The following is a 16,619-nucleotide window of genomic DNA, read 5'->3' on the forward strand; positions in this document are numbered from 1 at the left end:
TAAGTATCCCCATAAAAGTAATTTACTTTTTTCACTTCATTTCACACTACTCCCCCCCCCCCCCCCCCAAGTGAACTTTCCCGAAAAAAATACTTGTTTCTTTAATAGTAAGGGATTTTCTAAATACCAATTATCACGACTCTAACTTCTTCAGTTTTTGATTTATGTGTCCTCATGAAAGGAATTCAACTCCTTTACACTCCCGCCCTCCAAGATAGTTTCCCGCCCAAAACGCGTTTTTCTTTCTTTTTAAAGGAGATCCAAATACGAATTTTCACATCTGTAATAACTTTAGTTTTTATTAGATGTATGTATTCTCATACAATTAAGCCAATTAATTTTTCAATTCTTTCACCCCCCCCCCCCCCGCTTCATTGGATTTTTAGAGAATACGTGTATTTTTACTTTTAAAGCAGATTGAGAATATCAAATTTCACGTCTGTAAAATCTGCATTTTTGATATATCAGTAGCCTAATTAAAAGAATTCAACACCAGTTTCAGTCACTTTTACCCCCCCCCCTCCACCCAGGTGATATTTCCGAAAACAAAAAATACACGTTTCTTTATGTTTAATAGAGATACAAAATACCATTTTTCACTTCTGTAACATGTTAAGTTTTTTAGATATACTGTAAAAATTCTCATTTTAAAATTTCACCCCTTTTGAGTTCCCCTTAAGTGGAGTTTCCAAAAACAAATCACCTATGTTTTTTTACATTTACAGGAGATTCCAAACACCCACTTTTTACGTCTGTAACATTTTACGATTCCAAGATATTCTGTAGATATAGTCTTTCAAAAAATTCACCCCAATTTGTCACTCCTGTTTACCCGCCATTAATTGGATTTTCCAAAAACTAAAAAATACGTGTTTCTTTAATTTTAAAGGAGATCCCATATACAAATTTTCAGTTCTGTAATATCTTTCGTTTCTGAGATATATGTATTCTCATTAAAGGCATTCAACCCATTTTTCCCCCTTTTACACCCCTCCTATTGCGATTCACAGGAAACAAAAAAATATGTGTTCCTTTACTTTTAGAGGAGATTCTAACTACCAAATTTTACATCTGTAAATTTTAAAGTTTTGAGATGTAGACACACTAATTTTAAAAAATTCACCCCCCCCTTTTCACCCCCAATATTTGGATTTTCCAAAAACGAAAAAATACGTGTTTCCTTACTTTTAAAGTAGATCCCAAATACCAATTTTCAAGTCTGTAATATCTTCAGGTTCTGAAATATAAGTAGACTCATGAAAAGCATTCGACCCCTTCTTCAACCTTTTCTTCCCTTCTTATTAGGATTTTCCGAAAACAAAATATAAGTGTTTCTTTATTTTTAAAAGAGATTCTAAATACCAATTTTCACATCTATAACCTTTAAAAGTTTTGAGATATAGATACACTCATTTTAAAATATTACCCCCTTTTCACCCCCTCCCTTAATTGGATTTTCCAGAAACAAAAAATACGTGTTTCTTTATTTTTAAAGGAGATCCCAAACACCGATTTTCAGGTCTGTAATATCTTCAGTTTCTGAGATATAAGTAGCCTCATTAAAGGCATTCAACCCTTTTTCCACCCCTTTTCACTCCTATTGCGATTTTCCGAAAACAAAAAAAAATACGTGTTTCTTTATTTTTAATGAAGATTCTAAATACCAATTTTTACATCTGCAAACTTTAAAAGTTTGGAGATATAGATTCACTCATTTTAAAAATTCACCCCCTTTTCACCCTCCCATTAATTGGATTTTCCAAAAACAAAAAAATACGTGTTTCTTTATTTTTAAAAGAGATCAAAAGTACCAATTTTCAGGTCTGTAATATGTTCAGTTTCTGAGATATAAGTACCGGTATCCTCATTAAAGGCATTCAACCACTATTTCACCCTTTTTCACCCCTCCCATTGGAATTTTCCGAAAACAAAAAAATACGTGTTTCCTTATTTTTAAAGGAGATTCTAAATACCAATTTTTACATCTGTAAACCTTTAAAGTGTTGAGATATAGATACACTCATTTTAAAATTTCACCCCCTTTTTCACCCCCTTAGAGACGGAATATCCAAAAATCCTCTCTTAGCGAGCACCTACATCGTATTATGAATGTATCCTCAAAATTTCATTTCTTTATGTCAAGTAGTTTTGGCTCGGCGATGATGAATCAGTCAGTCAGTCAGGACAAGTTACTTTATATATATACTAGCAGGATACCCGTGCTTCGCTACGGTATTATACTGAAATTTATAATTGAATGCTTATTGTTTTAGATATATAATCCGCCGAAATTCGCGATCTGACTCGTTTTCTGCGAGAATCCGCCAAAATTCCCGATCTGACTCGTTTTCTCTTATTTTACGGCACGTTTCCTCCCATTTTTCAATCTTCCTTTCCAGCAATCGAGTTCGTACTTCCCGGGCTAGGCTCAGGTATTCTTCCCGGCCAGTTGTGTACGTAAATCTTTGCCATCTTTTCCTATAATCGTTTTTAATATGGATAAAATCCTTCAGGAGATCCGGCGTGGTGTTATATTGGGTGCCTTGGCGGCACTGAACCGGCGGTCGGACTGCATTCTTAGTCATTACCCGTCCAGTAGCCGTTTCCAGCGCGGTCCGCACATTTGATGACGGTCCGGAACATTATTATCATTATTATTATTATTATTATTATTATTATTATGTGTTGCTGGAATGGCTGATGACCGGAAAACCGGAGAAACCGGAGAAAAACCTGTCCCGCCTCCGTTTTGTCCAGCACGAATGTCACATGGAGTGACCGGGATTTGAACCACGGAACCCAGTTGTGAGAGGCCGGCGCGCTGCTGCCTGAGCAACGGAGGATCCTTATAAGTACATTAATAAGAGTAAAATCAATTGGTCTCACCTCCTTCTACACCCTACCGCCGTTAAGTTTATTTACCACCCCCCCTCCCCCCCAAAAAAAATAATTAAAAGAAGGCTTGTTTCTATATGTTTAAGGGAGATTCCAAACACCAATGTTCACGTCTATTACCTTCAGTTTTGAGATATAAGTATCCCCATAAAAATACTTTCTTCACTTCATTTCACACTACTCCCCCCACCCCCCTAAGTGAATTTTCCAGCAAAAAATACTTGTTTCTTTAATAGTAAAGGATCCTCTAAATACCAATTATCACGACTCTAACTTCTTCAGTTTTTGATTTATGTGTCCTCATGAAAGGAATTCATCTCCTTTACACTCCCGCCCTCCAAGATGGTTTCCCCCCAAAACGCGTTTTTCTTTGTTTTTAAAGGAGATCCAAATACGAATTTTCACGTCTGTAACAACTTTAGTTTTTATTAGATGTATGTATTCTCATACAATTAAGACAATTAATTTTTCAATTCTTTCACCCCCCCCCCCCCAACCCTTCATGGGATTTTCCGAGAATACGTGTTTCTTTACTTTTAAAGCAGATTGCAAATATCAAATTTCACGTCTGTAACATCTTCATTTTTGAGATATCAGTAGCCTAAAAAGAATTCAACACCATTTTCAGTCACTTTAACCCCCCTCCACCCAAGTGGTTTTCCGAAAACTAAAAATACACGTTTCTTTATGTTTAATAGAGATAAAAGATACCATTTATCACTTCTGTAACATGTTAAGTTTTTTTAGATATACTGTAAAAATTCTCATTTTAAAATTTCACCCCTTTTGAGTTCCCCTTAAGTGGAGTTTCCAAAAACAAATCACCTCTGTTTCTTTACATTTACAGGAGATTCCAAACACCCACTTTTTACGTCTGTAACATTTTACGTTTCCAAGATAATCTGTAGACATATTCTTTCAAAAAATTCACCCCAATTTGTCACTCCTGTTTAACCGCCATTAGTTGGATTTTCCAAAAACTAAAAAACGCGTTTCTTTATTTTTAAAGGAGATCCCATATACAAATTTTCAGTTCTGTAATATCCTTCGTTTCTGAGATATATGTATCCTCGTTAAAGGCATTCAACCCATTTTTCACCCTTTTACACCCCTCCTATTAGGATTTACAGGAAACAAAAAAATACGTGTTCCTTTATTTTTAGAGGGGATTCTAACTACCAGTTTTTACATCTGTAAATTTTAAAGTTTTAAGTTGTAGACACACTCACTTTAAAAAATTCACCCCCGTTTTCACCCCCCCCCCATTATTTGGATTTTCAAAAAACGAAAAAATACGTATTTCTTTACATTTAAAGTAGATCCAAAATACAAATGTTCAGGTCTGTAATATCTTCAGGTTCTGAAATATAAGTAGACTCAATAAAGGCATTCGACCCATTATTCACCCATTTACACCCTTCCTATTGGGATTTTCCGAAAACAAAATAATATGTGTTTCTTTATTATTAAAGGAGATTCTAAATACCAATTTTTACATCTATAAACTTTAAAAGTTTTGAGATATAGATACACTCATTTTAAAAAATCACCCCCTTTTCACCCCCCCATTAATTGGATTTTCCACAAACAAAAAAATACGTGTTTCTTTATTTTATAGGAGATCCCAAACACCAATTTTTTGGTCTGTAATATCTTCAGGTTCTGAAATATAAGTAGCCTCATTAAAGCCATTCAACCCATTTTTCACCCCTTTTCACTCCTCCTATTGCGATTTTCCGAAAACAAAAAAATACGTGTTTCTTTATTCTTAAAGGAGATTCTAAATACCAATTTTTACATCTATAACCTTTAAAAGTTTTGAGATATAGATACACTCATTTTAAAATATTACCCCCCTTTTCACCCCCCTTAATTGGGTTTTCCAGAAACAAAAAAATTAGTGCTCCTTTGTTTTTAAAGGAGATCCCAAACACCAATTTTCAGGTCTGTAATATCTTCAGTTTCTGAGATATAAGTAGCCTCATTAAAGGCATTCAACCCATTTTTCACCCCTTTTCACTCCTCCTATTGCGATTTTCCGAAAACAAAAAAATACGTGTTTCTTTATTCTTAAAGGAGATTCTAAATACCAATTTTTACATCAGCAAACTTTAAAAGTTTCGAGATATAGATTCACTCATTTTAAAAATTCACCCCCTTTTCACCCTCCCATTAATTGGATTTTCCAAAAACAAAAAAATACGTGTTTCTTTATTTTTAAAAGAGATCAAAAGTACCAATTTTCAGGTCTGTGATATCTTCAGTTTCAGATATATAAGTACCGGTATCCTGATTAAAGGCATTCAACCCATTTTCCCCCATTTTCACCCTTTTTCACCCCTCCTATTGAGATTTTCTGAAAACAAAAAAATACGTGTTTCCTTATTTTTAAAGAAGATTCTAAATACCAATTTTCACATCTATAAACGTTTAAAGTTTTGAGATATAGATACACTCATTTTAAAATTTCACACCCCCTTTTCACCCCCTTACCGAAGGAATATCCAAAAATCCTCTCTTAGCGAGCACCTACATCATAATGTGAATATATCCCCAAAATTTCATTTCTTTATGTCCAGTAGTTTTGGCTCGGCGATGATGAATCAGTCAGTCAGTCAGTCAGTCAGTCAGGACAAGCTATTTTATATATATAGATAGACTAGCAAGATACCCGTGCTTCGCTACGGTATCATACTGAAATTTACAATTGAATGCTTATTGTTTTAGATATATAATCCGACGAAATTCGCGATCTGACTCGTTTTCTGCGAGAATCCACCAAAATTCCCGATCTGACTGGTTTTCTATTATTTTACGGCACGTTTCCTCCCATTTTTCAATCTTCCTTTCCAGCAATCGATTTCGTACTTCCCGGGCTAGGCTCAGGTATTCCTCCCGGTCAGATGGGTCCGTAAATCTTTGCCATCTTTTCCTATAATCGTGTTTAATATGGATATAATCCTTCAGGAGATCCGGCGTGGTGTCATATTGGGTGCCTTGGCGGCACTGAACACGCGGCCGGACTGCATTCTTAGTCATTACCCGTCCAGGAGCCGTTTCCAGCGCGGTCCGCACATTTGACGACGGTCCGGAATATTATTATTATTATTATTATGATTATTATTATTACTATTATGTGTTGCTGGAATGGCTGATGACAGGGAAAACAGGAGTATCCGGAGAAAAACCTGTCCCGCCATCGTTTTGTCCAGCACGAATGTCACATGGAGTGACCGGGATTTGAACCACGGAACCCAGCTGTGAGAGGCTGGCGCGCTGCCGCATGAGCAACGGAGGATCCTTATAAGTATATTAATAACAGCTAAAATCAATTGGTCTCACCTACTTCTACACCCCACCGCCGTTAAGTTTATTTACCCCCCCCCCCCCAAATTAAAAGAATGCTTGTTTCTTTATGTTTAAGGGAGATTCCAAACACCAATGTTCACGTCTATTACCTTCAGTTTTGAGATATAAGTATCCCAATAAAAATAATTTACTTTCTGCACTTCATATCACAATACTCCCCCCCCCCCCTAAGTGAATTTTCCCGCAAAAAATACTTGTTTCTTTAATAGTAAATGATCATCTTAAATACCAATGATCACGACTCTAACTTCTTCAGTTTTTGATTTATGTGTCCTCATGAAAGGAATTCAACTCCTTTACACTCCCGCCCTCCAAGATGGTTTCCCCACCAAAACGCGCTTTTCTTTGTTTTTAAAGGAGATCCAAATACAAATTTTCACGTCTGTAACAACTTTAGTTTTTATTAGATGTATGTATTCTCATACAATTAAGCCAATTAATTTTTCAATTCTTCCCCCCCCCCCCCCCTACTTCATTGGATTTTCCCAGAATACGTGTTTCTTTACTTTTAAAGCAGATTGCAAATATCAAATTTCACGTCTGTAACGTCTTCATTTTTGTGATATCAGTAGCCTAATTAAAAGAATTCAACACCATTTCCAGTCACTTTTACCACCCCCCTCCACCCAAGAGGTATTTCCGAAAACTAAAAACACACGTTTCTTTATGTTTAATAGAGATAAAAAAATACCTTCACTTCTGTAACATGTTAAGTTTTTTTAGATATACTGTAAAAATTCTCATTTTATAATTTCACCCCTTTTGAGTTCCCCTTAAGTGGAGTTTCCAAAAACAAATCACCTATGTTTATTTACATTTACAGGAGATTCCAAACACCCACTTTTTACGTCTGTAACATTTTACGTTTCCAAGATATTCTGTAGATATAGTCTTTCAAAAAAATTCACCCAATTTGTCACTCCTGTTTAACCGCACATTAATTGGATTTCCCAAAAACTAAGAATTACGTGTTTCTCTATTTTTAAAGGAGATCCCATATACAAATCTTCAGTTCTGCAATATCTTTCGTTTCTGATATATATATGTATCCCCATTAAAGGCATTCAACCCATTTTTCACCCCTTTTACACCCCTCCCATTAGGATTTACAGGAAACAAAAAAGTACGTGTTCCTTTATTTTTAGAGGAGATTCTAACTACCAATTTTTACATCTGTAAATTTTGAAGTTTTAAGATGTAGACGCACTCATTTTAAAAAATTCACCCCCCCCCCATTTCACCCCCCAATATTTGGATTTTCCAAAAACGAAAAAATATACGTGTTTCTTTACTTTTAAAGTAGATCCAAAATACCAATTTTCAGGTCTGTAATATCTTCAGGTTCTGAAATATAAGTAGCCTCATTAAAGGCATTCAACCCATTTTTCACCCTTTTACACCCTTCCTATTGGGATTTTCCGAAAACAAAAGAATGCGTGTTTCTTTATTTTTAAAGGAGATACTAAATACCAATTTTTACATCTATAAACTTTAAAAGTTTTGAGATATAGATACACTCATTTTAAAAAATCACCCCCTTTTCACCCCCCCCCATTAATTGGATTTTCCACAAACAAAAAAATACGTGTTTCTTTATTTTCAAAGGAGATCCCAAACACCAATTTTCAGGTCTGTAATATCTTCAGGTTCTGAAATATAAGTAGCCTCATTAAAGGCATTCAACCCATTTTTCACCCCTTTTCACTCCTCCTATTGCGATTTTCCGAAAACAAAAAAATAGGTGCTTCTTTATTCTTAAAGGAGATTCTAAATACCAATTTCTACATCTATAACCTTTAAAAGTTTTGAGATATAGATACACTCATTTTAAAATATTACCCCCCTTTTCACCCCCCTTAATTGGATTTTCCAGAAACAAAAAAAATAAGTGCTCCTTTATTTTTAAAGGAGATCCCAAACACCAATTTTCAGGTCTGTAATATCTTCAGTTTCTGAGATATAAGTAGCCTCATTAAAGGCATTCAACCCATTTTCACCCCTTTTCACTCCTCCTATTGCGATTTTCCAAAAACAAAAAAATACGTGTTTCTTTATTTTTAAAAGAGATCTAAAGTACCAATTTTGAGGTCTGTAATATCTTCAGTTTCTGATATATAAGTACCGGTATCCTGATTAAGGGCATTCAACCCATTTTCCCCCATTTTCCTCCTTTTTCACCCCTCCATTTGGGATTTTCTGAAAACAAAAAAATACGTGTTTCCTTATTTTTAAAGAAGATTCTAAATACCAATTTTCACATCTATAAACGTTTAAAGTTTTGAGATATAGATACACTCATTTTAAAATTTCACCCCCCTTTTCACCCCCTTACCGAAGGAATATCCAAAAATCCTCTCTTAGCGAGCACCTAAATCATAATGTGAATATATCTCCAAAATTTCATTTCTTTATGTCCAGTAGTTTTGGCTCGGCGATGATGAATCAGTCAGTCAGTCAGTCAGTCAGTCAGGACAAGCTATTTTATATATATAGATAAAGTCACTGGTTTGACGTCCCACTAACTAGTTCTGAGGACTTTGGAGACGTTGGGGTGCCGGAATTTTGTTCTGGAATCGTTCTTCTACGAACCGGTAAATCTACTGATGCGAGGCTGACACATTTGAGCGCCTTCAAAATAACACAGGGCTGAACCGGGATCGAACACGTCAACTCTAGATCAGAAGGCCAGCCCTCTAATGTCTGAGCTAGACAGCCACTACACTTTGTACCTGGCTAAAAAATGTATTATTTAGGGTAGAATTTACTGACGTAGCGCGCTATAATAATTGTGAAGACGAGTGTAATTATGCCTTCCTTTGACTACCAATAACAGAAGCTAATAAATAATACCTGTACAACGGGTTCGGGAAAGATTTCTGGTTTGCTTGTGAAGAGTATTGATCATTATTTCTAGGTGTGTAAAACCTCGCTCCTTTGTCCATCCGGCACCGTGACTGGATGGTGAAGGTCGGTTTAGAGGGCCCCTTTATTTCATTTCCTGGCCAGGCTGGGAATCTTAGCTCGAAGACTGGATGTTTGTGATTCTCTTAAAACACGTCTTTATTTATATACAATTCATCACACTATGAACCAATATAGAAAAACGCACCCTCAGCGTAGTGTTAGCGTCAGAAAGGGCAGCCGGCCATAAAACGGTGCCATCTCCACATATGCTCCACATATCACACCCGTGACCACGCCAGGCATGGGAAAAGTGGAAGACAGAGAAGAAGAATGTTATTGATTTACGACCTACTGATTTCTTTTACTATTGAGAATCTAACTTTAGAGTAAAATGTGAACTTTTAGACACAAATAGGTTAGAATGCAAATGTATTTAACCAAGGCGCAAGTGTTTTCTACCCGCACAACGGTTCTGCAGTGGAATTTGTATAAAGATTAGCGATCTGAACTATCAGAAACCCTAAAGTTTATGCAACTCTACTGACACAGCTGTAGAGCAGCTACATGACACTTGCACCTTCTTCAAATAAGTTTGCATTCTAACCTATTTCAAAATGTCTTTCCCTAGAAATGTACGTTGTTCCACTCTTTAATGATGTCGTTCATGCTTTCTCTTTCGCAAAACATACTTTATTCTTTTGAAAATATACTTTTCAATTTAGTGTCTGTGCATGTTGTGCACTTGTTGCTTTAATATTCTCGTAATACTGAGTAAAAAATTGACGAGAGTCCCTCTACCATGACGTCACTGGGGGTAGAATGAGTTTATTGGTTTCTAGAAGGGTGCAGTTAGTTGCCGCGGGAGAAAAAGCACAGTCATTAAAAAGGGGTTAGTCACAAAATCTCTACGAGGATCAGTAAACGCTTTTCCCTTTGGGACGATCAATTACGAGCGTGGATCGTCAATATTAACCAGTTGTAAATGCGGCATAGTGGTGTTGCTAAAACTGCCTCTTTTTCAGTAAGTCAAGAGAATCGATTCAGATGAGTAGAATACGGGACAAATTGTCATTAATTTGTAGAAATCCGTTGCTGACTTATTTCAATTGTTATAACATTTTTTCAGAATTACCCCGAAAAATGTTCATCTGATTACATGACCTAGAATTACTGCAATATTGCGCTATTTAGAGTATATAATATAACACATTTCACGCATGGAAAAACAGAATGTATAGACTGTCTCTAAAATTTATTTTCGGGGTAATTACATTGTAGTCCAGTTTATCCTGAACGTTGGTTCAATTCTCACAAAGAGGCTGGAATTGTCACATCCTGAATATCTGGTATTGAATGTGATCGAAACTACATCTGATTGCTGTGACAGGAAGAGGCGAACGACAATATTTCGGTCAGCTATTAAGGCACTGTGTTTTACTTTGCTATATGACGCGTCATACGATGTTGGTCTCTCAGAATAGCTTTAAAATCCAAACAGCGTAATGTTGTTGCATTTAAACGGCCACAGATGCCACCGATGTCTTTGGATACATATAAGCCTACATTACGACTAAACGACTGGTAATAATAATAATAATAATAATAATAATAATAATAATAATAATAATAATAATAATAATAATAATAATAATAATAATAATAATAATAATAATAATAATATTCAATGTCTACCACTTAGTACCGTTTCATGATACGGGTAGGGAATGAGCTGATATGAATTTATAGGGCCTGTTTTACGGCCGGATGTCCTTCCTGACGTCAACCTCAATCCAGGATCTGATGAAGATGAAATTAATAATTCCAGTGGTATTCTGAAGGTGCTCAAATACATCAGCTTCGTGGCGGTAGATTTATTGGCTTGTAAAATAACTCGTGCGAGACGAAATTCTGGCACCTCGGCGTTTCCTAAAACCTTCAGAAATATTTAGTGGGAAGTAAAGGCAATAACAGTTTTATTAAATGAATAATGGTGAATGAAACTGGGTAAGAATGTGAAAAGAGTCAGCTGTGACCTATGAATAAGAATTGTCCCGGCATTTCTCTGGAAGAGAAAATGGGAAACTACAGAAAACCATAGTCAGGACAGGCGAAGGCGAGTTTTGAATCCACTAGTTTCCCAGAGGTTAGCTCCATAGCCGTAGCCTGTTAACACGCGTGTCACTCCGCTCGGTAATAACGATTTTAAATAAATTAATTAAATAAATAAATAAATAAAGCAGACGTGTCTTAAGACTATGCCGGGCTGAGTTAAGACGGCTAAGGCGATAGTCTTTTAAGCCCAACTTGGCAGGATTAACCCTGGCTCAGTCCGGTGGTATTTGAAGGTGCTCAAATACGCCAGCTTCGTGTCGATAGATTTACTGGCACGTAAAAGAATTCCTGCGGGACAAAATTCCGGCAGCTCGGCGTCTGCGAAAGTCGTCAAACTATTTAGTGGGACGTAAAAATAACATTGTTATTATCATAAAACTATGACCACTTCCTTCACAGTCCTCAGTCTTTCCTATTCTATCCTATCCCAACATGGTCGTAAATCCATTGCAATGTTAAATACATAGCAAAAAAGAACTATCAATGCTATTGGCTTTTTGGCCCACTAACTACTTTTAAGGATTTCGGAGACGCCGAGGTGCCGGAATTTAGTCCCACAGGAGTTATTTTACGTGCCAGTAAATTTACCGACACCAGGCTGACTTATTTGAGTACCTTCAAATAGAACCGGACTGAGCCATGATCGAATCTGCCAAGTTGGGGTCAGAAGGCGAGCACCTCAACCGTCTAAGCCACTCAACACGGCAAAAAAAGAACTATTGGCTATTCGGCTTAGAGATCTCTTTTAACACCCTCTGTCACTGACGCTGATATAACTATCTACATGCGTGTTCTGTTTTCACTGCAACGTGCTGTACAGTTGTTTCTGCTGCATAACCTACCGCTTTAGCCGTTTCTGCTTGCTAATAATGTCCATTGTGCTGGCCCCCCTTACCTCTATAGGGGAGTGCGTGCGTCAGGTGGTGTCATTTGGTTGAGATGTAAGATTTACGCTACTAGACTGGTCAGAATCAATAGTGGAGCTTTACCATTGTCTAACAAATGTGTGCAGGACATTATCATATGTATGCATGTTATCCAGCTATGACACAAAGTAACATTGACTTGTGCCGAGAACAATAGGAAACAGGATCACCAACAGCCCCTAGCCATTTTTTACTTCAGTCTTTTCGTTTAACCGTACTACATTGTGTGTCAATGGGTTCTAATTAGGAAGGCTGCTTGACATTGGGACATCACGGGCATTGTGTGGAGGATGCACCATCTTGCAAAGATTCTGGTTCGATAAAGTCATCTTGAATAGCTTCCACTGCTAACTTAATCCTTCATTGTGGAGCTGTCTAGATCCTGCAACATGACACCGTAATTCATGTAGCCTTATCGGATAATGACGACTAAATCCTAACAATCCATCTCTGTTCTCCTCTCAAAGGGGCTCAGTCTGTGATAGCACAGGCTTGCTTGGAAGGTAATTCCATTCTGTTTAAGACTCGTCAATCTCATGAAATGGTTGTGCATAACGCATCAATGCTTATGAAAAAACTGAGTGTTTGGTTCTTTGAGTTAGTACTTTATTAGTGGCAACAATGCTGTGGTATTTTGGAGGTAGTGGGTTAGAATTCCACTGTCGGCAGCCCTGAAGATTGTTTTCCATGGTTTTTCATTTTCATACCAGGAAAATGCCGGGGCTGTACTTAATTACGGCAACGGCCGCTCCCTTCCCAATCCTAGGGCTTTCCTGTCCCATCGTCACCATAAGGCCTGTCTGTGTCGGTACGATGTAAAGCAACAAATACCAAGAAAACACTGCTGTGGACGCGAAACGCGATGGAATTAATTATTGTCACTTCTACCGCCGCATGTTGCCCTATGTCTAATCTACCTCCGGGTAAATGGAATGGCCTACCCGTTGAAACGCTACAATGCTTTGGCGAGAAGAAGCCAATCTTGTGCTAGTTGCCGCTGTAAACTATTGTTTGTAGTGTATTCACCACGTTTACGAAACAAGAGCAGCGATGTTGGCTGAAACTTCAATGGGCCCGTGGCGTCACAGCACATGAAGGTCTTCGTTGAGCATGTAGTGAAACGGCGTTACAATGCAGACGGCAAGGTAGGTGAGAGATTTCAATGAGGGTCCTGAAAGCGTGGCGGATATGGCTCGGCCAGGTCACGCTAGTGCTAGTGTCACGGAGAGGAAGTGCAGACTCTTGCTGCACTATTATCAGAGATCGACGTCAGACGATTCATAAGTCACAAGATGGGATTATTGCGTACGACTGTGCTGCGTATTCTATAGAAGAGCCTGATATTGCGGAAAATTGCAAATCGGTGGGTTCCCCATGAGTTAATGGAAGCACAGCGATGGTTACGGTACGACGCCACTCATTCTCATTTGGAAGATGGTTTTCCGTGGTTTCCCATTTTCACACCAGGCAAATGCTGGGGCTGTACCTTAATTAAGGCCACGGCCGCTTCCTTCCAACTCCTAGGCCTTTCCTATCCCATCGTCGCCATAAGACCTATCTGTGTCGGTGCGACGTAAAGCCCCTAGCATTCTCATTTGGAGATCTGTGGTCGTGAATGAGATTATTTCTTATGTCGTATTATTGCGCTTGATATGACGTGGGCCAGTTCGTACAAACCTGAACTTAAGTGCCATTTCAACGAGTGGCGTAATTACGGATCACCACACAAAACAAAAGTTCATCAGCCCCTTCGAACGTGAAACGTATGGTGATGACGGCCACGGTGTCATTCAAACACATGTCGTAATGCAAGGACAAACTGTTAACCAGCACACTATTTCTATAAATTTGTGAAGCATCACCTGAGACAAGCGATGAGAAGAAAACGGCAACAATTCCTGCAAAACATTCCCATTGTGTTGCAGGATAATACGCGGGTAAATGCGGCACATCCTCTAGTCTATTTGTGCGTTCGCTAGGGTTAGGAAATACTTACTCATCAATCATATTTACCGGACTTAAGCCCCTGTGATGATGACTTGATCTCAAAGATGAAGGAACAACTTCATGACATTCGCTTCCGGACTTTTCCCGAGATTCTGCAGAAAACGCTCCATCAGAGCCATCACCAGAACAAGCACTGCTACAAGGATTCGACGACTTCCACATCGCTGACAACCAGTTGTGGACAATACTAGTGACCACATTTAAGGACTGTATATGTTTCTCACGGGTATAACTTTTTCCTTAGTTGTAAATAAATACGAGTAGTTGTCACTATTAAAGTTCCAAACCATACAGTAGAAGAATCGATGTTTCATACCCAGTGCGAAATAGGCAGACGAATTATTCAGTTCAAACAAGTAAAGAAATTCTTGAAATTGCAGTTCTGTATTCTCTATATGGATAGTTGTCAAGGAGGAGTTTTTAAATACCCAGCGGTGCACCAGGACTTGGAATATAAGCTGCATACCGTCGCTGTTGCGAAAACCGCTATGTGATAATATTTTTGGAGAAATGGTAACCCGCAGCACATATAGACTATTATTATTGTCGTACAATATTAAATCTTAGACGACAGAACATTGCTGGCCAAATTTCTGAGCTAAAATATTTTACATAGTGATTTTTCCAGCCACAACGAAGATACATTGTTACGAACAAAACACTATCTGCTTTTTCTATCTAATTTAATTTAGGACGACTCAATTAGTACTCATACATTCATATAATTATACACTAGAATACATTACGACAGTTCGCTAATTAGAGGCTCAGGAGGTCCGAAGCTGGCTGTACGAGGAATGACGATCCCTTCCGAAATCCTCATTGACAGCTCCACACGCTAAGTCACTTTATAGAGCAGCTATTCTCAGACAGGATCGAACAGAGCGCTGTTAACTATCACAACACAGGACTGCTCTTCACTTGGTTCGACTTCAGACGAGTCGTGACTGATCCACACAATGAGCTACTCAACACGTATCACTAAACAACGCAAACAGTGCTAAACAGTACTCCTCTCCAACAAGATGACTACGAACATAACAACACTGATCAACCGCAAAACAGCATTACTCTCCATCGTACTCCTTCAATACACTCAGCGACGACAATCACGAAGAGAACGACTACTGCTCACTCACTCCAACAACAACTCTGCGAAGCAACACTACGAGTACCCATCTCCACAAAATAACGACAACAGTAACACACTGACACGTACTATCTCAACTCTGACATCTCTGCTCCAACAACTCTACACTGACTGACGGTACGCGACGAGCCTGTTTTTATATCCTGGTGAAAAAGTACTGGAATCTTCGGAATGCGGGCAGAGAGGAACATTCTCGTGGCCAGAGAAGGAAAATTTTCGTGTCGCGTTCTAGAAGGCCCACGTGGAAACCAGACGAAATAGAATAGAATAGAAGGAGAGGCCATGACATGTCCTCATGCTGGCTAGGAGTTCTTCGGTCTGACCTACTCATTCCTTCCAAGAAATGCCGAAAAGGACTTCCAGAGGGCTGGCAGTCACCTGAGCACGTAATATTATGTTGTAGCATATGTGAAGAGAGATAGGTCAAGCAACACGATCGATATATTTGTATCAGTGTTGTGAAACGAACCTCAGCTATTAGAACATAAATATGGTTCAACTGATACTAGTATCCATATCCATGCTATGGAATATGCAATGAGATGACCACAAAGTCTACACTGAGAATTTTGATCTTATAACATCTCCATTTCTGGTTCACTATGTCTTCTGGTATGGGCTAAAATAAATATGTTACTTTCATTGACCTGTCTCAGTCTCATCCTTGGTTTTGACGATATGAAAGAGACTGAGGTACGAGCGATACTAGTAATGCCATACCATGTGCAGCCAGTCCCTGTTATAAATGGTGTGAAACTGTCGCTCATAGGGGCGGTTGGTGCATGCATTTCGGTGAGCTTGGCATACTGTTTTGTAATAGCAACTTCTGCCTCGGTGAGGTAAGCAACGGGAAACCGCACTCCTCATTTCCCTTGTATGCCTCTTCAGTGACACCAAGGCGATCTATATCAGCTGTTGGTGGAGGTGCGGAGGATCAAACCAGCCTTAGGGGATGAATCTATAACATACCAAGAGAATAACTACAGTACTTTAGTCCCATGACAGTTTCCCAAATCCTAGGTCCAAATAATTTCACACATATAAACACTACTTCTAGCACTACAATAATTCTGGATGGCGTATGTGATGATCTCGACTTCCCCTCTGTGTACTGAGGTTCGGTTCCTGTTGTCACATGATAGAGATGATTCCACACAATAAGGGTTTAAAACCCTCTGTTTGTTAGTGGTAGTGAACAAGCGTTCGATGTAAAATTAATAATGCATTAACATCATCCTTGAATTTTCGTTTCTGAG

The sequence above is a fragment of the Anabrus simplex genome, chromosome 1, assembly GCF_040414725.1.
Source record: "Anabrus simplex isolate iqAnaSimp1 chromosome 1, ASM4041472v1, whole genome shotgun sequence".
Classification (NCBI taxonomy): domain Eukaryota; kingdom Metazoa; phylum Arthropoda; class Insecta; order Orthoptera; family Tettigoniidae; genus Anabrus; species Anabrus simplex.